Raw genomic sequence first — 23,239 nt, 5'->3', positions numbered from 1 at the left:
TGGGTTTTCTTTCCCCAGCTTGGCTAATTGTCCCCTTGTTGTTGTTTCATAGTTAAGTTGTGTCCAATTCTTGTGACCCTATGGACTGTAGCCGGTAAGGCTCCTCTGTCCATGGGATTCTCCAGGCAAGAATACTGGAGTGGGTAGCCTTTCCCTTCTCCAGGGGATTTTTCCCAACCCAGGGATCGAACTGAGATTTCCCACACATTGCGGGCAGATTCTTTACCAGCTGAGCCTCAAGGGAAATCCAAGAATACTGGAGTGAGCAGCCTATCCCTTCTCCAGCGGATCTTCCCAACCAAGGAATCAAACCAGTGTCTCCTGCATTGCAGGTGGATTCTTTACCAGCTGAGCTCTGAGGGAAGCCCCTTGAGGATTTGGAATGCACACCAGTTAGTAGACTTTGCTGTGGAATGATATGGGCACCTGTGTTTTCTAATGCCAGTAGCTACAGTGTGTGGAATTGTTCGGAAAGGAGGCAAAGAAACATTTAGGAGACTGGCAGACAGCAATGGTGGAATAGTGGATTAGTATGATAGTAGAATAGTGTGATGACATAGCAGTAGAGAAAAATGAACCAATTTTAGAAATGAAGAGAAGTGGAAACTGCATGTCTTGGTAATTGATACTCCCTATAGACAAGGTTCCCACTCCAGTGTTCTTGCCCGGAGGATCCCAGGGACGGGGGAGCCTGGTGGGCTTCCGTCTGTGGGGTCACACAGAGTCGGACACGACTGAAGTGACTTAGCAGCAGCGTAGATAAGGTTGAAGAGGGAGTTGATAACTGTTCCCAGGATTCAAAATAGGGTCACGGGGTGAACAAATCGGGTGCTGTTCGCTGCATAAGAGAATACTGGGGGAGAATTTTGAGTATGGTTGAACTTGAAATATACAATGGATGTCTCCAGATGAAGCTGCCCAGGAGCCAGGTATGATATGTATGTCGGAAGCTCAGGAGACTGGTCAGAACTAGAGACATTGATTGTGGTCTGTTCATCCATAGATAGCCTTGGTGAGTCAATGAGATCAACCACCAGAGGGTATGCAACATTAGAAGGACAAGACAGCCAAGAAAAAAAGGAGTGCTTCAGAAAGGAGGGAGTGACCAGCAGTTCTGAAAATGTTAGTGGGATGTAGTAAAATGTAGGTCAGATGATGGCCTGGTGAAATATATTCCCATCGTATTGGGAGCAGAAAACAGATGGAGGTGGGTTGAGGTGAAAATGTGAAAGGGGAATCAAAATAGTCTAAAGAAAATTATTGTAACAAATTTGGCTCAGAACAAAGAAGAGGTATGGAGGTATCTGGATGAAGTAGGAATGGAGCGAGGGAAATATAAGATGGGAAATACTGATTCCATTTCTTGGATTTGGTAAAGAGGAAGATTTGGTGAAGAGGAAGATCACCAGAGCTCTTGGATAGAGCTGGGTTTCTGAAGATTTCGGAGGGACTGAGATCTGAAGCATAGGTGGGTACGGTTGGCCTAAGGTGGTAGCGGGAGGGAAAATGGAAATCACGCATGTGGGCGTGGATGAGTTTGTCAGCTGGGTGGCTGGACATGGAGAACATTCGCTTTTGAGGGTTACTATTTTCTCTTTGAGGAGGAATATCATCTGCTGTGTGTGGGAAGTGGGGAGTCAACTGAGAAAGAAGAAAGGACATTCGCTACAGTCCTTAGGGAAAAGTGGGAGAGAGAGCTGATTGATAGTTGGTAGACTTGTAAAATGTCGATATGGTGCTTGAGTTACAGTTGTTTAAGGAATATTAACAGCCTTGCTTCTGCGTTTTATTCTTGATGCTGCTAGACCTATGGACACAGTCCCTCTTTTGACCACGAGATGGCGCACTCTGCTGAAATGCTGACCTGCCCGGTTCCTTTTGTTACCAGCCTATACTGACAAATTGGTAAAGTGAGTCATTAACTTCTTGAGAAGAATTAAGATGCTTTACTTAATAAAAAAAAAAATACTTTTCTTAAAAAATTCTTCACATGTTCCTCAATTTTACCTGAAGTTTATGGGCAGAGAATGATTGTGGCACCACAAAAGCCTCAGGAAATACATGATTCTCCTTCACACTAAGTGTAACATGCCTAACATACCATCTCTTCCAAATTCTTTGCCTTAAAAATGCTAATCAGTTGGCACTAGGTGAACATTTGCATAGTCAAAATAGAGCTGTTGCCTTAACATTTTATCTTAAACCAAAAATTGCCTCGCTTTTGGATGTCAGTATGGTGCATACAGCCGGAATGCTGAAGAAGTACTGCCAAACGGCAAATACGCAGAGAAACTGAATTCCATCAGGTAGCTACTATTGGCAGACGTGTGCGTGCCCTTGGGTGACTGTAATATCAGGTGTCAGTCCCAGTCTTTGTGCTTAAAAAGTCATTCTGTGGAGTTTCCTCGCTGCTTCCTAACAAAGATTGGGGATGGGGGTCACCAAGAAGCAGGTGGCCCTTCCTGCTACTGTCATCTTTTTAGGCACACCACCATCCCCCAACCTGAGATGTTAGACTGGAAAAACCTGTACAATTTAATCAAATAAAGAATGTAGGCTTTTTTAAAATGTTTAAAGTTATTCCTTTGAATCCTAAAGCATAATTACTTGACTTTTTGTCTGTCTTCTTGCAAGGAATTCATGACAGGTAAGAAAAGAGAGATAAGAGAAGGGTGTTTGATTCAGATAATTAATATAAAGTCTCCAAGATTCAGTAAGGGATACATTTGTACAGTGAGTTCAAGATTTTTTTAGGGCATTTTTAAAGTTTGTTTTGTTTTTTGGCACATACAGAGGGGGAAACCTGGGAAGAAAGCTGTATAAACCTAGTGTGAGAGGGCAAGAGAGTGCTATGGAAAATTCCTGGCACAGACCTTCCTGGGTCTAAGCTCTTCTTGATAATGAGACTAGATTTAGAGTGGCCAAATAATTTGCTGTCTAGGAGGAAAAGTTCAGTTCAGTTTGGTCGCTCAGTCGTGACCGACTCTTTGTGGCCCATGGACTGCAGCACGCCAGGCTTCCCTGTCTATCACCAACTCCCAGAGTTTACTCAAACTCTGTCCATTGAGTCTGTGATGCCATCCAACCATCTCATTCTCTGTTATCGCCTTCTCCTCCTGCCTTCAATCTTTCCCAGCACCAGGGCCTTTTCCTTGAGACAATTCTTCGCATCAGGTGGGCAAAGTACTGGAGTTTCAGCTTGGGCATCAGTCCTTCCAGTGAATATTCAGGCCTGATTTCCTTTAGGATTGACTGGTTGGATCTCCTTGCAGTCCGAGAGCCTCTCAAGAGTCTTCTCCAACACCACAATTCAAAAGCATCAATTCTTTGGCGCTCAGTTTTATTTATAGTCTGACTCTCACATCCATACTTGACTACCGGAAAAACCATAGCTTTGACTAGATGGATCTTTGTTGGCAAGTAATGTCTCTGTTTTTTAATATGCTCTGTAGGTTTGTCATAGCTTTTCCTCTAAGGAGCAAGCATCTTTTAATTTCATGGTTGCAGTCACCATCTGCAGTGATTTTGGAGCCCAAAAAAATAAAGTCTGACACTGTTTCCATTGTTTCCCCATCTATTTGCCATGAAATGATGGGACCAGATGCCATGATCATAGTTTTCTGAATATTGAGTTTTAAGCCAACATTTTCACTCTCCTCTTTCACTTTGATGAAGAGGCTCTTTAGTTTCTCTTCACTTTCTGCCCTAAGAGTGGTATCATCTGCATATCTAAGGTTATTGATATTTCTCCCGGCAATCTTGATTCCAACTTGTGCTTCATCCAGCCCAGCGTTTTGCATGATGTACTCTGCCTATAAGTTAAATAAGCAGGGTGACAATATATATCTTAACGTACTCCTTTCCTGATTTGAAACCAGTCTGTTGTTCCATGTCCAGTTCTAACTGTTGCTTCTTGACCTGCATACAGATTTCTCACGAGGCATGTAAAGTAGTCTGGTATTCCTATCTCTAAAAATTTCCCACAGTTTGTTGTGATCCATACAGTCAAAGGCTTTGGCGTACTCAGTAAAGCGGAAGTAGATATCTTTCCGGAATTCTCGTGCTTTTTTAATGATCCAACAGGTGTTGGCAATTTGATCTCTGGTTGCTCTGCCTTTTCTAAATCCAGCTTGAGCATCTGGAAGTTCACCGTTCATGTACTGTTGAAGCCTGACTTGGAGAATTTTGAGCATTACTTTGCTAGTATGAGATGAGTGCAATTGTGCAGTAGTTTGAACATTCTTTGGCATTACCTTTCTTTGGGGTTGGAATAAAAACACACTGTTTCCAGTCCTGTGGCCACTGCTGAGTTTTCCAAATTTGCTGGCATATTGAGTGCAGCACTTTCACAGCATCATTTTTTATGATTTTAAATAACTCAACTGGAATTCCATCACCTCCACTAGCTTTGTTCATAGTGATGCTTCTTAAGGTCCACTTGACTTCACATTCCAGGGTGTTTGTCTATAGGCGAGTGATCACACCATCGTGATTATCTGGGTCATGAAGATATTTTTTGTATACTTCTTCTCTTATTGTTGCCACCTCTTCTTAATATCTTCTGCTTCTTTTGGGTCCATACCATTTCTGTACCTAATAGAACAGAGTCTCTGGTCTGTCTGAGACAGCCCTGCGTTGCACCTGTTCCTTGATTTGCTCCTGGTTTCCTGTAAAAATTTTAATAGGCCTTTTTAGGAGTAAAAGAAGGGCTATTACAATTTTTACAGGAAACCAGGAGCAAATCAAGGAACAGGTGCAACACAGGGCAGTCTCAGACAGACCAGAGACTCTAGGCAGAATGAAACGTTGTCGGATAAAGGCATTAAAAGTCATTTGAGCCCATGACTGCAAGTAGAATTAGTATTTGTAGGACTGTGTGCATCATAAGCATGATTACGTGATCAGTCATCTCTCCCACCTGTCAACCTCTCAACCTGGAATTAGGAACCAAAGAGAACCTGTGGATGGGAAGTGAAGGGTTGTAACAGATTCCCCTGGGGAAAGATATTTTTATTTTTTATTATCGTTATTTTTGTTCCCAAACTACAACTCTCCCTCTGCTCTCTGTGTTGGCAAGGGGGTGGGGGGAGGACAAACACGTTTGAGAATCCCCACTGTAAAGATGGTTCTTTGAATTGTGGCTGCAGTTATTTCTGTTGTAAATGTCCATGGATTATTGTCTTAATGATGCTGAGAATGATACCCTGGTGTGTTGAAAATTCAAGGAAACTTCATTCCCCATTCAACCAGCACTCCCTAAGCACGATTTAGGAGGGAAGCAGGGAAGCGCCTGAGGCACTTGGGAGAACTGAGCCCAGAGAGGAGAGAAACGAACCAGGAAAAAAGCTTCAGTGTGGCTAAGGCAGTGCTGAAGCCTGGCATAGAGTCTTGCTCAGATGGCAGCCAGAAGATTTTAGAGTTTACTGTCAAAAATGTCATGACAAAGTAGAGAAGGTGTCATTTGATTTTACCAGATGCCTTTGCCTTTACCAATGCGAGCTCCCTTTCGTCAGCCCGCTTTGTGTAAAGACAGTAAAACGTCTGCCCACAGCCTACCCCTGACAACTGTGAGCTTACTGTCTGTTTCTGTCAGTTTAGCCCAGCTCTGCTGAGGTAATGAGCCTCTCTGATATTTCAGTGGCTATGACCACAGTTTTATTTCTTGCTCTTGTTAACGTGTTCTTAGCCGGTCAACACCGCTCTGTTCCTTCCGCTTTTCCTTAAGGCACAGCCCATTCAGAGCCCATTCTGAGACCAGCCCCTCCTGAGAGGCAGAAAAGATGGGGAGATGATGGGGTCACGTAATGACTGTTTTTAATTTTTTTTTTTTAAGTCTGAAGTATGATTGATTTACATAGCTTTGTATATTTATTTTCTTTTTGGCCACACTTGGCAGCATGTGGGATCCTAGTTCCCCAACTAGGGATCAAACCCATGCCCCCTTGCGTTCGGAGCACAGTGTCTTAACCACTGGACCGCCAGGGAAGTCTCCACACATAATGGCTTTTAGAGCTCAGAAGTGCCGCAGATCTCTTCCAGTTACAAGCCACGGGCCACAGTGAGTCTCATGGTAGCGACTGGCGTTGAGGGGTTGAAAGTATAACCCTTCCACAGGAATGGGATTGGAAAGCCAGTAAATATTTACATTCCGACAACAACGTAATATATCACATTCTTGCAAGTTCATTGTAAGAATGGCGTCAAGTTTTAACACATATCCTGTGTCCTGGCCCTCACGCCATCCCTCATGTTACTTTCTCACTGTGACAGATTACTCCCCTACTTCTTACAAATGCCTGCAGACTCACACAGTCCAGTAGCGTTTAACACACTGTGCGTGCTTTCCTTGTCTGTCTGGTTTACTCTGCTGTGGACCTTGGAGAGCTAGAGCAATGTATGAGCCCCTGTGTGTGGTTGACACATCAGAGAAACCCTAATAAGCATTTGAAAGCGAAAGTCGCTCAGTCGTGTCCAACTCTTTGCGACCCCATGGACTATACAGTCCGTGGAATTCTCCAGGCCAGAATACTGGAGTGGATAGCCTTTCCCTTCCTCCAGGGGATCTTCCCAACCCAGGGAATGAACAGGGGTCTCCTGCATTGCAGGTGGATTCTTTACCAACTGAGCTATTAGGGAAGCCTGATTTGGTGACTGCTAATGACCTAATGAGAGTTGGACCATAAAGAAAGCTGAGCGCTGAAGAACTGATTCATTTGAATTGAGGTGCTGGAGAAGCCTCTTGATAGTTCCTTGGACTGCAAGGAGATCAAACCAGTCAGTCCTCAAGGATATCAACCCTGAATATTCATTGGAAAGACTGATGCTGAAGCTGAAGCTCCAATTCTTTGGCCACCTGATGCAAAGAACTGACTCACTGGAAAAGACCCTGATGCTGGGAAAGATTGAAGGCAAGAGGAGAAGGGATGACAGAGGATGAGATGGTTGGATGGCATCACTGACTCAATGGACATGAGTTTGAGCAAACTCTGGAAGATTCTGGAGGACAGGGAAGCATGGTGTGTTGCAGTCCATGGGGTCACAAAGAGTCGGACACAACTGAGTGACTGAACAATAGTGAATTAATAGATGAATGAAAGAGTATGTGCATCGCCTTCTCTGTCTTCACACTCAATCCTTTCCAACAAACAATCTTGTAAAAGGAGTAGAAACCACAGTGGAATCCTGAAGAATGGCTAGGCATTCACTAGATGGAAAAGTGTGGGGAGGCAAATTCAGGGAAAGAGAAGCTGATGGGCTCGGTTATAGTCTTTTGAGTGAAGGTGACATTCTTGGGTTTTGTGTCCTAAATGCGAGAGTCCATATAACATCAAGCCTGGTCACTCACAGGTCTGATGCAACCCACAGCTGTGGTGTAATAAATTGCCAATGTAAGGCCCAGTCTGACCCTTGTTAGATTTCCCCCAAAAAGAATCTTTAATTTATCTTCACAGGTGGTGTAGTCATTAAAGGAATGAGTAAACCAATAATTAATATTCAGTACTTCTGATGTGACATTTTATTAGTTGCTTTACTTAATTAAAATCTGCCCTAACATAAAGTCTAAATATACCATAACATCTGACACTGACTCGAAATTACACAGATTTTGCTTTACTGTTTTTCACACACATATGAAAAGATAAAAGGGGAACAGATTGACAAGAACATAATAGAATTTATACATGAACCACATAGAGAGTGAGACTTCCTAAATGATTCTTCTGGCGTGTTGCCATTATTCAAATGTTTTGGGGATTCTCCTTTTGAGCCTTCCTTCAGAGTCTGTGCTACACTTACTTTTAAATTCAGTGATGACAGATTTCCATCTGCTGAAGGTTGATCTCATTCTATGAAGCTGCCAAAAGTCCTTTGGCATTAATATTTGGGTCAAATAGAAAATAACTCTGAAGTCAAGAAGCGGTTTTCTTACGAACACTGGAGATTATTTGTGATGATAATTCCCAAAGGGTTATTCCAAAAATGATCTCAACCCTATTAGCATTCCTTCCTTCCTTCATTCATTCACTGAAATAAGTCATTTGGAAAACTAATCTGAATTTGCATATGATGTATGTGTTTGAAAAAGTATACTTATTACTTTATATACAGTTTACTTAGTAATTACTTGAAATGAATATAAATAGAATGATAGATTATCTACAATATTTACATATAATAAGTATTATATACAACATGGATATGCTATATATATATGTGTGTGTGTGTGTGTGTGTGTGTGTGTGTATTTAGTGTGTGTGTGTATCTGTGTGCTCAGTCGTGTCTGACTCCTGTGACCCCATGGACTGTAGCTCACCAGGAGTCTCAATCCATGGGATTTCCCAGGCAAGAAAACTGGAGTGGATTTCCAGTTCCTCCTTCAGGGGATCTTCTCAGCCCAGGGATCAAACCCACATCTCCTGAGTCTCCTGCATTGGCAGGTGGATTCTTTATCACTGAGTCACCTGAGAAGTCCATTTTATATGTATAGCACAATGAGCAAATTAAATTATTCTTTTTTATTGAAGTATAGTTGGCTCAGAATATTACATTAGTTTTAAGTGTAAAACATAGTGATTTGACATTTTTAATAGATTATGCATCCTAAAGAGTTATTATAATATCACTGATTATATTCCTTGTACTGTACATTACATCTCTGTCACTTATTTTGTGGTATTCTTTTACAGTCCTTTCTAATTTTTAAAAATCCACATTATGCTTTTAAGCAAATGCCTCTGTTATATCAGAAATATCAAACTGACAAATAATAGTAGGTAAATTATTTAATTATCGGGGATTCTATCTTTAAACCAGCAGGCGTCCCGTATACCTCATCAATACTCAGCCATACATGACCACATGAGATAGTTAGTGACAAAAAAGTACTTTAAAATAGATACAGTGTGCTACTTTCTCTTCTTTAACATTGCTAATAATTACAAATTATATTGTGAGGCAGAGGGAGATATAGTCTTCTAAATTGATGTATTGATCACTTGAGTAAGAGTGGATTGAAGCTACACCTAAGTGTTGTTTCAAAGTATTTGAAAAGTTATAGTTTGTTCACTGTATTATTTTGTCTACGTGATCTCAAATAATTTTAACTAAATCAGTTGATATTATTTAAGTCATGTCTTAAATTCTTATTAAATAATTGACTGTTTTTACAATCTCACACAATTGCAACAGGAATTTATATAGTCAGGTAGTTTAGTCTGCAATTTAATGGCATATAAATATTGAGAACAAAATCATTAGAAACTTCAGACTTGTCACCAGAACACCAGAACCAATAAACCAGAATACCAATACATGTCATTCCCACTGAGAAAGGGTTTCCAAATTTGATATTGAATGCTTCTTCCTTCAGAAAAATTGACTCTAGTTTTTTATCTTAGTTTAAATGTAAGTCTGTATTGATAAATGAAAGCATTTTTTTCACAATTTTGTAGTAAGTTGCTGATACATACTAATGAAGCAATTCCGGAGCTCCTGTGAAGCTTTGTAAAGAGTTGAAAATATTTCTGGAATTGATATGTTGTGCTAGGAAGGCCAGAACTTACTCTAACCAAGAGCTAATATTTTGAATAAAATTTGACCAGGTGATAACAGATTTACTCCTTTCTCCACTTGAAGTGTCACTTAAAATGTCTTAAGGTCAAATATGGGAAATGTATCTGAACTAGATATCTTGGGTAGTGATTGTGTCAAACTGAAGAATGCCTGCCCCATCCAAAGGAGGTAGCTGATATTCTGCTTCAGTTTAATTCACCATCTAGGAAGAGAGCTTCCATGTTCTAGACCTTATACATTTTCAGAAGAAGCCCAAATCTCAACTTTAATGTGACATGTCATGTATTCTTTAAATGGTGGATCAAAAGGAAAAAATTAACAGTGTATTGGTCAAACTCAGGCCTAGTAGCCATGTGTGGTCCGAGGATGACCAATTCACCTACTCCATCCTGCATCTCTTTCCTACAACAGTGTCTCCCTTTGTTTCTCTTACGTTGTTGTTGTTATTCAGTCACTATGTTGTGTTTGACTCTTTGTGACCCCATGGACTGGAGCACACCAGGCTTCCCAGTTGACTATCTTCCAGAGATGGCGCAGACTCATATCCATTGAGTCAGTGATGCCATCCAACCTTCTCATCCTCTTTCATCCCCTTCTCCTGCCTTCAGTCTTTCCCAGTATCAAGGTCTTTTGCAGTGATTCAGTCCTTCGCATCAGGTGGCCCACATTTTGGAGCTTTGGTATCAATCCTTCCAGTGAATATTCAGGACTGGTTTCCTTTAGGATTGACTGGTTTGCTCTCCTTGCAGTCCACAGGACCTTGGGAGACATCTCTCATGTAGAGCTGTAAATGTTATACTCCAGTTTGTCCACAGCTGTGAGGAAGCCCAGTGTCTGTAGCCAAGACCCGGATTTGTTTCTGATACCTTCAGAAATCCCCCAGAAGAGTTACTGTCTTTTTCTCACCATGTTCTAGGGATAAATGGCCCCGAATGAAAAGACAAAGTACTGCAGGTGTTCTGATCCTTTAGAGCATTCAGGTCACGTGGAGTATGTTCTCTGTGAAACCTGAGAAGGTGTCATGAAAGAAAGAGTTTGGAATTAGAAGCTTACTTCTGCTGGTGCTCAGTTGCTCAATCACGTCTGACTCTTTGAGACCCCCATATACTCCCCATCAGGCTCCTCTGTCCATGAAACTTTTTAGGCAAGAATACTGGACCAGGTTGCCATTTCCTTCTCCAGGGAGTCTTCCCAAGCAAGGGATCGAACCCGTATCTCCTGCATTGGAAAACAGATTCTTTACCACCGCGCCATCTGGGAAGCTCAGATGCTTTCTTACTTGATCTTAGCTAACTTAGTTCCTAGTAACTTGCTAAAGATTGCATTTTCAGTATTACCATTATATAACCCAAGAAATCATGCATATTTTCTTATTTCTCTCTTGTCTTTTACTTTTCTTATTTTTTCTTCTTGCTTCCTCAGACCAAATCCTGGGTTTTTTTTTTCCCCGCTTTAACTGTTTTCTGTTATTTTTGTGTCCAGAACGACAGCTGAAATAAAGGGGTACTTCTCAGTCCACTGTGGTTATCTCTTAGCACATATGAGAGCAAAAACATAAGCAAGGGTTAAATGCCAGATGTATTCACTCTGCTAGTACACATTTGTAGTTTAAAAAGCACACTTCATTGAATAATTTAAAATATGTACCATCTGTTCTCTTGGGGATTAACACTGTTCATGATAGGAAAAGAATCACATGTTAAATGAATTCTAGATACTGTGTTCTGTCATTCATTACGGCAATAGCACTGGTAATTCAGATGACCTAGGTTTTTCTCTTCACATAATTGAGGTGACCTAGACTTTCTTTCTCCATATAATAGCACTACTGATTTCTTCCCATGGGGAAGAACAACTAAGTACATGATTTTTCCTAAATGAAACAGGCATTTCAAGTCATTTCTTTTAGGGAAATGAAAAAAAAATACAAACATGCCATCTTTGAAGGTAACAGTAGATAAGCTCTTGGGATTAGTATTTGCTGTCTTTATCTACTGTTTGGTGTAACTTCGTAAGAGGACCCATAAGATTGTCATGTACATATTTTAGAGACTGTGCAATCAGTTCTAGCCAGGGATTCTGTAGTCTGTGTAAATGGCAGAGGGCACGAGTTGCTATGTAAACTGAATGAGTGTACTTCCAGGTGAAAATTGATTTTTTTTTCCCCCTGAGCTCTTATAACATTTCATGCTTGAGTTTCAGCATGGACTGCCTCGTACTGACTGCAAATTTATTCATGTGTTTGAGTCTTTTTTTTTTCCCCAAAATGTTGTAAGCTTTGTGAGGGTAAGGATCATGTGCTTCTCCTTTAGTGTGTCTCGAAGTTTCCCATTCTGACTGATAAGTAAATGATTGATTTTTAATGCTATAAAATAGGGGAAAAGGTTATAAGAAAAAAAGTGTTGTTGCTTCTGGTAGCACATGTTCAGGATGGTTCGGGTCATGATTTCTTTCCCTGACACCTAATTTTCAGGTGTATAAGCTGTCTATCCTTAGCTTGAGTTCTTCAAATGTGAACCTTGGTGACAGTAGACTATGGATGGAAGGGCCCCTGAGGACATTTTCAAAAGTCTTCCAAACAAATTCCCAGAGCTTAATAGCCATCTATTGTCAGATAACCTTCTGGTGTTGCTTCATTCAATTCACTCTGCTTCTCTTTAAAACCACGTGTTATTTCCTAAGAGAGGATGGAATGCAGTAGACATCATTAGTTTTTTGGAAAAGGTCTCCGAGTCATGTTATAAAATCACCCTTGTCTTTTCATCTCTAAGCAAGATGGTACCAATTTATTTAAGCATTCTTAGTCTCAGTATAGTTTCCTATGAAAGTTCTCCAAGTGTCACTCTTCAAGCTGAGTGAGGTCTCTCATTTGATCAAGGAGTCTTTAAAAGGTAGATTGAATTCAAAGACCCTGATATTGCAATCCTTTTTTTTTTTTTTTTTGCAATCCTTTTTGTCATCCCATTTGACCTTCTTTCTTTTGTCCTGAGCTGTTACCTTGATGCTTTGTCATTAAATTATCTGTTATGTTTACTTGCTATTGGCAAACCATATTTTCATTCCCCATATGTATTCGCTATTTGGTGTTCCCCACAAGTTACACTGCCTTGGTCTCCATTAAATTGTTTTTTAATACTTCAAAGTTAACTGAATATGTGAGTGACTTTTGAAGATGTCTCTCACGGAGCTTTCAGTCTGATTGAGAAAAATATCTAGTCCCAAAGCCCATCATTATTTACATTTGCCAATCAACACAGTATTAGTCATAACTTCACTATCACTTGTCTGGTAAATCAGGAAAGTGCTCTGAAAACATTATATTTTTATCTTGGTAAGGCTTATGAAAAGGTCTCTTGTGGTATAATGGTAGAAATAATGGATGTATGGGCTGGATGAAAATGCAATTAAATATGTATTTTTAAAATGATGTGATTTGTTTGTGTATTTTTGGCTGCGCTGGGTCCTGCTGGCTGCATGGGCGTTTCTCGAGTTGCGGCTCTCGGGGCTGCTCTCTGATGCGGCGTGGAGGCTTCCCATTGTGGTGGCTCCTCTTGTTATGCAGCACGGGCTCTGGGGCACGTGGGCTTCAGTGGTTGTCACAGGTGAGCTCAGTAGTTGTGGCTTTCTAGCTCCAGAGAACAGGCTCAGTAGTTGTGGCACACAGGCTTAGTTGCTTTGTGGAATGTGGGATCTTCCCAGATCAGGGGTGGAACCCATGTCTCCTGCTTTTGTAGGTGGATTCTTTGCCAGTGAGCTATCAGGGAGACCCTTAAATAGATTTTTTTTTTTTTTTTGCTAGTTGAACACCATAAATGAAGAATAAGGAATAAAAAATACTGAATAAAGAATAGATATTCATCTAATCAAATATATAGAAGTCTGTTGCCAGGATGGTGAAGCATCTAGGAACTATGACATATTGAGAACAGTCAAAAGATCTGAAACTGTGTAGCCTAGAAAATAAGAGGGTGAGATGAAAGCTTTCTTTGGATCATCACAGGGTTGTCATGATAGAAAAGAATGACATTTGATTTTGAATGGCTTCCAGTCTAGGATCAAGAGATTGTACAAGTTGAAAGGTCAACTTTAGTTTGATACAAAGAACTTGGCAATATTTGGATATGCTGAAAGCAGAGATGCTGCCTGGTGAAGCCTGGGGGGGTCCTCATCCCAGGAGGGGCCTGAGCAGAACCAGGTACTTGCTTCTCCTTGGAGAGTGTTCCTGCCTTAGGAGAAAAATACATTTCCAATTACTCCTAATAAGTCTTCCAATTACAGGAACTTATTACATCAAAAGTTCTTAGCACAGTGCCTTTTATAGACTCCTTGATCAAATACTCAGGAGGTATTAGCTATAATTGTTATTGGTAGTGACTAATCCATGAGTTTGTAACTGAATATTTGTCTCAAGGGAATAGGTAAAGGGGAGGTGACTGTATTTAAAATTTTGGCACCAGCCTCTGTTACTAAATATAAGTAATTAAGGTAGTTAACAAAGGCCTGTGCTGCTCCTAACTGATTTACTCTTAATTTATTATCACTTTATGTTTTCTGTAATTGCCTTTTATCCTATGTTACCTGGATTTGGGATTAATTCATCACACTTAACAGGGAAATTTTAAGCAGTTGCTAAATCACAGTTGCTTTTATTAAGTTGTCTAGTGACTAACAGTAGCAAATAGTCCATCAACAAAGGAACAAGTCATGACAGAAAAACACATGGATCTCTTCCATTAATTAAAAGATATGTTTCAGTTTAGGGACGTGCGGAATCTCAGTAACAATTATGTTCTCAATCACGTTAGCTGCATTGGATCCTTTCCCTTCATCGCCACAGGAGTCAGTTGCTGCAGGAAAAGTAGCCCTTCTGCCTCTCGCATCTCCCACAGGGGCCACCAAGGGCACCAGGGCAGCGAGGGGTCCCCCTCTTTACCCCGTACCTGAGCTTCCAGCTGCGTTTTTGTTTCTGTCACTTACCACTGCTCTTACATCTCTCTCTTCATTATATGACCATCTACCCATCTCTGCTGGAAGGTCAGTTCCAGGGAAGCGGGCACACTCACTTGTCTGTTTTGCTTCCTGCTGGATTCCCAACACCTGGAATAGTGACTTGACAAATACTTGTTGAATGAATGATTAAAGCTTAAGTGTCCTGGAAACTGATACTAGAAAGGTGTCATCAATCCTCTAGGGTTACTAAGCCATTTTTGGCAGCATGGGGCTGTAAACCAAAGTCACTTGGCTCCATAACCAACATCCTCATTCTTCTTTCCCTTAATTACCAATAACTCTCGAATTTTGCTCAGTGAACCCAGGAATCTAGAGGCATTTGACAATGGCAAAGATATTTCACTGCTATATGGATTTGAGGACAGGGGCATAACTTTTGTGTCACCTAAATTTAAGAGAACATCCAGGTCAATACTTTTACTTCCCTAATTCTTTGCTGATCACTCTGTTCCATTTTGTTTCCTCTGGGATTTATTCCAGAGGAATAAACTAGAAACTAATAGAGTTACTCTATTACCTGTTATTGTTTCTTGGGTCATCAATTTAGACCCTAAAGAAGTGGGGGTACTGTGACAGATTTGGGGAAGCAGTTATGGATAAGACTCGGTCTTTGCCTTTGAATTGTTTTCACGCTAGTGGCTGAGCCAGCCTTGAATACTTGCAGTTCTAGGGTGAGATGATAGCCAGGTGATTTACAATCCAAACAATGATACTTTTGAGAGTAAAAGGAGGCACTATTTAAAAATCATACAGGAACAATATCTAGTTTTCAACGTTAATGACTATGAAATATAAATTCAAGTCCTTTTTTTAACAAATACTTACTGAGCACCTACAACACATAGACCAATGTACTAGGCATTGTGGATAAATCAAAGATGAATGTGTATGTATCTGCCCACCTCATGGTTTGTAATCCACTTGGTTTGTCATTAATTAACAGCTTAATTAATGTAGCGGAAAAAGACTGATGTTGAAGCTGAAGCTCCAATACTTTGGCCACCTGATACAAAGAGCTGACTCATTTGAAAAGACCCTGATGCTGGGCAAGATTGAGGGCAGGAGGAGAAGGGGACAGCAGAGGATGAAATGGTTGGATGGCATCACTGACTCAATGGACATAAGTTTGGGTGAACTCTGGGAGTTGGTGATGGACAGAGAGGCCTGGCGTGCTGCGGTTCATGGGATCGCAAAAAGTTGGACATGACTGAGCAACTGAACTGAACTGAAATGATGGCATAAGCAGAATATAAACTTAACGTAATGTTAGTCAACCACAAGGTTTCAAATAGGATCACTAATGTGCCAACTTTTTATTTCTTTCTCACAGTATGGTCGTTTGAAGTGAGTCCTTCCGTGATGCATGAATTAGATATCAAATGGATTTATGACTTCTTTCCCTAGATAAGAGTAATAGCATTTATTTCTTATATATAATAGGTGTTCAATTCTTGCTGGCTGGCTAATTAGCTGAGGTAGAGGAATGAGTTGATATATTAAAAAAAAAAAATCATCCAGCTCCCAAATATAAAACAGTCTTTGCCAAAGACACCTCCTCTTTGCTTGATGAGCTAGTTGACACAGTAAGAACTTGCAGCAGTGTTGTTTTTCATCTTCCATTTTATAATGATAGAAGACATTTGATTATTTGGAAATTAAGCCCTAAACTGTTTTAATTCTTTCTACTGCTTCCTACTGTTGGAAATTCTGCAGCTGAATATTGGCAACAGTTTGCATCTTGGCAAGCAAATGATGCTGTTTAAGGACAAAAGTGTAGGAAGGAGTATAGGACATCTGTTACAGAAGTCATGTAGTCAGAGCCCATTATGTTTATTAAACTCATTTGTTTCCATTTTCATACATTCTAAAGCAAAATGTCACCGTTTAACTGTTCAGTTTATAAAGAGCTTGGAGGTATAAATTGTGTGGGCCTACCTGAGACTTCAATGAATGAGCATCACTTTGTTCAGTTGATTTTATTGCTCCTTTAAGCTTTGCGTATATAATAGGTTCGTTGAGATAAGATTATCAGTAGTCAAGGGCCTTTGTTAGGTGTGAAACTGAAACCAACAGAATTTCCTGTCCCTGTTAAATGATACTGGGATCGAGCTACTTTCCCATCCCTGTGTTTAAAAAAAAAATGAGAATGAATAAAAAATAACAGCTGCTTGCTTACCTTCCTTCTTCTGATAAGGTACTCTTAAGACCCTGTCCAAGGGAGTTCACGGACAGTCCAGTGGTTAAGATTTTGCCTTCCAATAGAGGGGATGCCAGTTCAATCCCTGGTTGGGAGCTAAGATCCCATATATAAATCCCATAAATAAATCCCATAAACAAACAAACAAACAAATAAATAAATAAAATAACAGAAGCAATATTGTAATAAATCCATTAAACACTTTAAAAAATGGTTCATATCAAAAATCTTTTTTAAAAATCTTAATTAAAAAAAAAAAAAAGACCCTGTCCGAGGGGTCTTCTTCCTTGCTGCAGTATGTTTAGTTAACTTTGTGTGATTTGCAGGTTTCTGCTGGGATTTTTGAGGAGGTGACAGTTAACAGATACAAAATTTTCAGACATTCTTCCCAATGGGACACTGTTAGATGAATAAAACTTGTCTTAAGAAGGTGAAAAGCTCTGGTTCATTTATTCCAAACTTACCTTCTTATAAAATGAAGCAGTTGGTTAATTAAGAAAAGTTATCCTTGCTATAAAGTTAGGCCTGCTGATGAGGCTGACTGATTTATGGGATTTCATGATTTTTCAAGTTTTAAAAGGTATGCCATTAAGTCTTACCAGTTTTCACAATCTGCAGAATTGAGTCAAGCTAATAATATTCCCAAGAGGCTAATTTGTGAGTCAAAATGTTAACACTGTCTCTTACAACTGAAGGTATGACTGGTCTAAGAACACCAATTCCACATGATACCTTTTCTAGATAACTCTAGTCAAGAAGTCAGATTCTAGATCAAAAAGTTGTTTGTGAATATCAGTCAGGTCAGGGGGAGTTGTAGCTTTTTTATTTTTTCTTTTTTTTCTTTTTTTTTTTTTTTCTTTTTTTTAATTTTTATTAGTTGGAGGCTAATTACTTTACATCATTACAGTAGTTTTTGTTATACATTGATATGAATTAGCCATGGATTTACATGTATTCCCCATCCCAGTCCCCCCTCCCACCTCCCTCTCCACCCGATCCCTCTGGGTCTTCCCAGTGCACCAGGCCCGAGCACTTGTCTCATGTACCCAACCTGAGCTGGTGATCTGTTTCACCCTAGATAATATACATGTTTCAATGCTGTTCTCCTGAATCATCCCACCCTCGCCTTCTCCCAGAGTCCACAAGTCTGTTCCATACATCTGAGTCTCTTTTTCTGTTTTGCATATAGGGTTATCGTTACCATCTTACTAAAGTCCATATATATGTGTTAGTATACTGTAATGGTCTTTATCATTCTGGCTTACTTCGCTCTGTATAATAGGCTCCAGTTTCATCCATCTCATTAGAACTGATTCAAATGAATTCTTTTTAATGGCTGAGTAATATTCCATGGTGTATATGTACCACAGCTTCCTCATCCATTCGTCTGCTGATGGGCATCTGGGTTGCTTCCATGACCTGGCTATTATAAACAGTGCTGCGATGAACATTGGGGTGCATGTGGCTCTTTCAGATCTGGTTTCCTTGGTGTGTATGCCCAGAAGTGGGATTGCTGGGTCATATGGCAGTTCTATTTCCAGCTTTTTAAGAAATCTCCACACTGTTTTCCATAGTGGCTGTACTAATTTGCATTCCCACCAACAGTGTAAGAGGGTTCCCTTTTCTCCACACCCTCTCCAGCATTTATTGCTTGTAGACTTTTGGATAGCAGCCATCCTGACTGGCGTGTAATGGTACCTCATTGTGGTTTTGATTTGCATTTCTCTGATAATGAGTGATGTTGAGCATCTTTTCATGTGTTTGTTAGCCATCTGTATGTCTTCCTTGGAGAAATGTCTGTTGAGTTCTTTGGCCCATTTTTTGATTGGGTCATTTATTTTTCTGGAGTTGAGCTGGAGGAGTTGCTTGTATATTTTTGAGATTAATCCTTTGTCTGTTGCTTCATTTGCTATTATTTTCTCCCAATCTGAGGGCTGTCTTTTCACCTTGCTTATAGTATCCTTTGTTGTGCAAAAGCTTTTAAGTTTCCTTTGACAAAATTCAACATCCATTTATGATTAAAACTCTCCAGAAAGCAGGAATAGAAGGAACATACCTCAACATAATAAAAGCTATATATGACAAACCCACAGCAAGCATCACCCTCAATGGTGAAAAATTGAAAGCATTTCCCCTGAAATCAGGAACAAGACAAGGGTGCCCACTCTCACCACTACTATTCAACATAGTTTTGGAAGTTTTGGCCACAGCAATCAGGGCAGAAAAAGAAGTAAAAGGAATCCAGATAGGAAAAGAAGAAGTGAAACTCTCGCTGTTTGCAGATGACATGATCCTCTACATAGAAAACCCTAAAGACTCTACCAGAAAATTACTAGAGCTAATCAACGAATATAGTCAAGTTGCAGGATATAAAATTAACACACAGAAATCTCTTGCATTCTTATTTTTTCTTAAGATTTGTTTGATGTGGATCATTTTATAAGTCTTTATTGAATATGTTACAGTATTGCTTCTATTTCATGTTTTAGGTTTTTGGCCATGAGACATGTGGGATCTCAGCTCCCCAACCAGGGATTGAACCCACACCCCTGCATTAGCAGTTGGAGTCTTAGCCTCTGGACTCCCAGGGAAGTCTGGAAATGCAGCTTCTTAAGGAAATAGCTGACTCTTTCATTTTTCACTGTATTTTATTTTGTAAATCATACTTTAAGGATTTTATTTTTTCATGTGACTCACTGCAACAAGTTATCTAGATTTGAAATAATTAATGCTTTTGTTATTATAAATTATTTCATTTTTTCCCAACCTAAGCATGACCACTGCCCCTTTCATTTGCATCTATACTAATCCTATTAGCCCCCTTCATTTTAGTATATTTTCAAAATTCTAGCACTGCTAAAGCTTACAGATTCATTTTTATTGAAATATGTTCCCAAATAAATAAGGAGGCCCCTGATTGCATAATTTTTTAGAAACAGTTCTATGATCTGTGAATCTCATCTTAGCTTCAGTCCCAAAAGATACCCAGATTTTAGGGTCTCCCTTAGCTATAGGAACTATTTTCTTTTTATTCACTACTCAAATCTGAGCAATTTTTTGCTAGTCTTAACAACTGTATCTGAATACATGCCAAAGATACTATAAATACTAAATGAAAAAAAAAAATCAATATTTCTATTATTTTCTGCTATGTAACTTGCTAATTCATCTCAATCAATAATTTCTCTTTTTAGTTGATGGAATCCAGATTTTGAAATTTTAATAAAATTTCACTTGTCTTATTAAAATAGTAACATGAGACATTCTAGAATGTTTAGATAATATAGGTAGGAGAAAAGCAGAAAATTAAATCATCTATTTCTTCCTATCCATATATAAATATATTTATATATTATGATGTGTATTATTTTTATTCTCTTGTTTTCAATGTATGAGTATATTTTTTGTTTGTTGAAAACAATATCATCCTGTTATACTGTTTTATAACCTAGTTTTTGACTGTTAATATTTTATGAATTCATCTCCATGCCATTAGATATTATTTCAGAAGCCCTAATTCCCACAGTGTCACATAGGTTCCCATGGATGGTGCCACATAGTCTATCTATTTCTTATTCATGAATTGGAACAAACATTAGCATAATAAAAACTGATTACTCCTGCTCCTCCAAAAACATCTATGTAATGGAGAATTTCCCAAATGCATGTGGCTATGAAATTCACGTGTTTGTCCACGTTTATGTGTTTAAGATGCCAGTTAGTATATCAGTGTAGCCTGTTTTTCAGCATAGTCATTTTATTGAATTCATGATATCTGTATTGAATGGATATTCCATTTTTTCCCAAGCATTTGGACATTAAGGAAATTTACATCTTTTTATTAATTTGGAAAACACTGTTATGTCCTTCATGGTAAATCTACATATGGACTTGCAGTGTTTCCTTCAATTTGAAACCATTTTGTCCAAGACTGTATGAAGTATGCTATGTGGAGTTTCAGAAGATTATCAGAAAAGCTAATACTTTATAGAAGACTGATTAATTGATGAATTTGAAATATGCCAGTTGTGCTCTCAAAGCATAGAACATTATTAAATAAAGACATAACCTATGATTAATCAGGTGGTTGAACAACTACTTTGATAATTTAATTCTTGAACTGAAACTGTTTGCCCAGGCAGACACATCTCTGACATCCCCAGCTAAAACCCATGTACATCCCTCATTCCCTGAGAAGAGACTTCGCATTCACATTACAGTGGTTGCTCTTTGTTAAATATTTGTGTTTGGTAGAATGCAGTGAGTAGTTTGACTACTTCAAATGTATTTCAGTAGTTAATAATTATTATTCTGGAAGGGTAGTTGAGAATGAAGGATTCAGGAGAGAGTTAAGCGAGTCTCTGGGACATCCAGCACCTTTATAATTTCAGCTGCTTTATTTAACAAGCAAGTGTGGCTTAGGTGCTAGAGTTGCAAGTGAGAGAAGGCAGAATGCCTGCCTTCCAGAAACTCTGGTGCCACGGGGAGAGTTATAAATGCATGAAGAGCTGTGGAACGCTGAGTTAGAATCATATGTGGCTGGAAAAAAACATATGAGAGGCATCTCAATAAAACTGAGGAGTGGAGAACGTGTTTTGGAAGAGATGACACTTAAAAGGAGTCAGCCAGCTGGAGAAGGGAGAGAGAAGTATGCTGATCAGAGGACTTTTCATCTTGAAGGTCCAGTGGTGTGAAAGAGCCAGACTTCCCAGGATACTACCAGGGTTATCCATGACAGATACAGGAGTGGACATCAGAGCAAGGTCAGAGGGGATCTCTGTGCTAAACTTCGGATCTTAAATGTTGAGCTTTATCACTAAAGACATGGAGAGTTATTGAATGATAATAAGCAAAATAGTCACATTTTAAAAGTGATCCACATGATATTCAAGTGAAGAATGGATTTAAGGAGAAAAAGACTGGAGATATTAATTCTAGGCAAAATAAGAAAAAGAATTAATATTTCAGAGAAATACAATCTGCCGAGAGGAATAACATAGTCTGTTTTTTGGAGCCAGATTAACTGGTTCCTAACTCTGATTTCACTCTTAAGACTCTGACCTGGGGATGTACCTCAATCTCTCTGTGCCTAGCTTTTCTCATCTGCAAAAGGGATGTAATGACAGTGCTCAACTCAATTATTTTATGAAGATTAAAAGAGCTAATTATAGTGTCTAGTGCATAGAAAGCATCCACTATTATTACTATCATTGCTAATCTAATATTGTTATAAAAATAGAGCATTATTATAGTATAATGATATGCTATTGAGTATAATATATTATTCAATTTATTCATGTCTTTAGGATTTGTGGCCTGGTTAGAAATGACTGTCAGGCTGTATGGCAACAGGGCTAGAGAACACAGGAAGAAAACTGTTTGGGGAGATAGGGGAAGAGAATTGATGTGAATTAAATGCTGGAACGAAGCAGTTGTGGGACTTCCAAATGGAATTTTCTTGTGAGTAGTTCATTGTAATGGCAGAAAGGTATGGACTCTGGAAGAAGATGTGAGAATTTATTAGCACATCATGGCTGTTTGATGCCACTGGACTGGATCCATTTGCTGGGCAATGCGTAGGTCAGAAAGTGAGAAAGGCTTTGACAGCTGAAGGCGGATATGAACACCAGCAGCGTTGCGTGCCGGTCTGGGTATGACAGAGAACACAGTGGGTAGGGAATCCTCCTAAACCACAAGTAAGGAAAAATGGTTCTGCTGATTCTTGGGCTCTGATAAGGTCATGAACAGATGATTTCCTGGTATCCTGAAAGAATTCCTTCAACTTTACAATTTGCCAAACCCTTGATGCCAGGGTAGGGCTTTCGGCTGAATCTTCTTTATCAAAGATATTTATCCAATATTTATCAAATACTGGAATTTTTAGAAGGAAAGTCCTGTGGCCTCAAACTGTTACTACTAGACATTGCTTTTAATTGTTGTTAAGGACGTGACCAGCATTGAACCTCTAAAATACCAAAAAATTGGTGTTCTTGATACCCTAATGTGATTTCTGCCCTTGTTTTAGAATCATGGGGTTGACAAATGAGATTTGTGCTGGATTTTCCTGCCTTTCTAGTGATCATTCCTTAGTGAGATCTGAGCTCTATCTTGCTGTGAACCTGTTAACTTGAACATTAAGTTCTCCCTTGTGTTTGCATTTCCCCTAAGGTAGAGTCACCAACTGCTTCTGCCCAGCCTCAGAGAAAGGGAATTGTGTAAGATAGGAAGGTTTGACTTTGCCTCCAAGGCCACCGCTGCTAATTGGCCATCATTCTCAGGGATTCTAAATTCTTGGCAGGTTAGATTTTAAATGTAATCCCTTCTCATCTCATCTTGAGTACAAGTAATCCCCAGGAAATGCCATCAGCTTGTGGTAAATCATTGCCCAGGTACAAGCAAAAATGCCCCTGTGAGGAAAATCAAGGAATTTTACCTAGCAGTGAATATATATTTTCTCCC

The 23,239-nt window shown here is 39.4% G+C and overlaps 1 protein-coding gene across 4 annotated transcripts in view; it reads left to right on the top strand.

Annotated features, from left to right (window-relative positions):
- Positions 1-23,239, top strand: part of PDE4D (phosphodiesterase 4D) — a 948,758-nt gene that overhangs the window by 484,813 nt on the left and 440,706 nt on the right. The window contains exon 1 of one of the 4 annotated variants that reach the window (XM_070476720.1): positions 22,259-22,476. The exons of the other annotated variants lie outside the window; for them this stretch is intronic. The gene's annotated coding sequence lies outside the window, so the exon portion shown is untranslated. Of the gene's footprint in view, positions 1-22,258; positions 22,477-23,239 lie in introns of those variants that run through there. 4 annotated transcript variants of the gene reach the window in all.

The sequence above is a fragment of the Odocoileus virginianus genome, chromosome 14, assembly GCF_023699985.2.
Source record: "Odocoileus virginianus isolate 20LAN1187 ecotype Illinois chromosome 14, Ovbor_1.2, whole genome shotgun sequence".
NCBI classification, from domain to species: domain Eukaryota; kingdom Metazoa; phylum Chordata; class Mammalia; order Artiodactyla; family Cervidae; genus Odocoileus; species Odocoileus virginianus.
The sequence above is the reverse complement of the archived record's forward strand: the minus strand, read 5'-3'. Positions and strand labels throughout refer to the sequence as shown.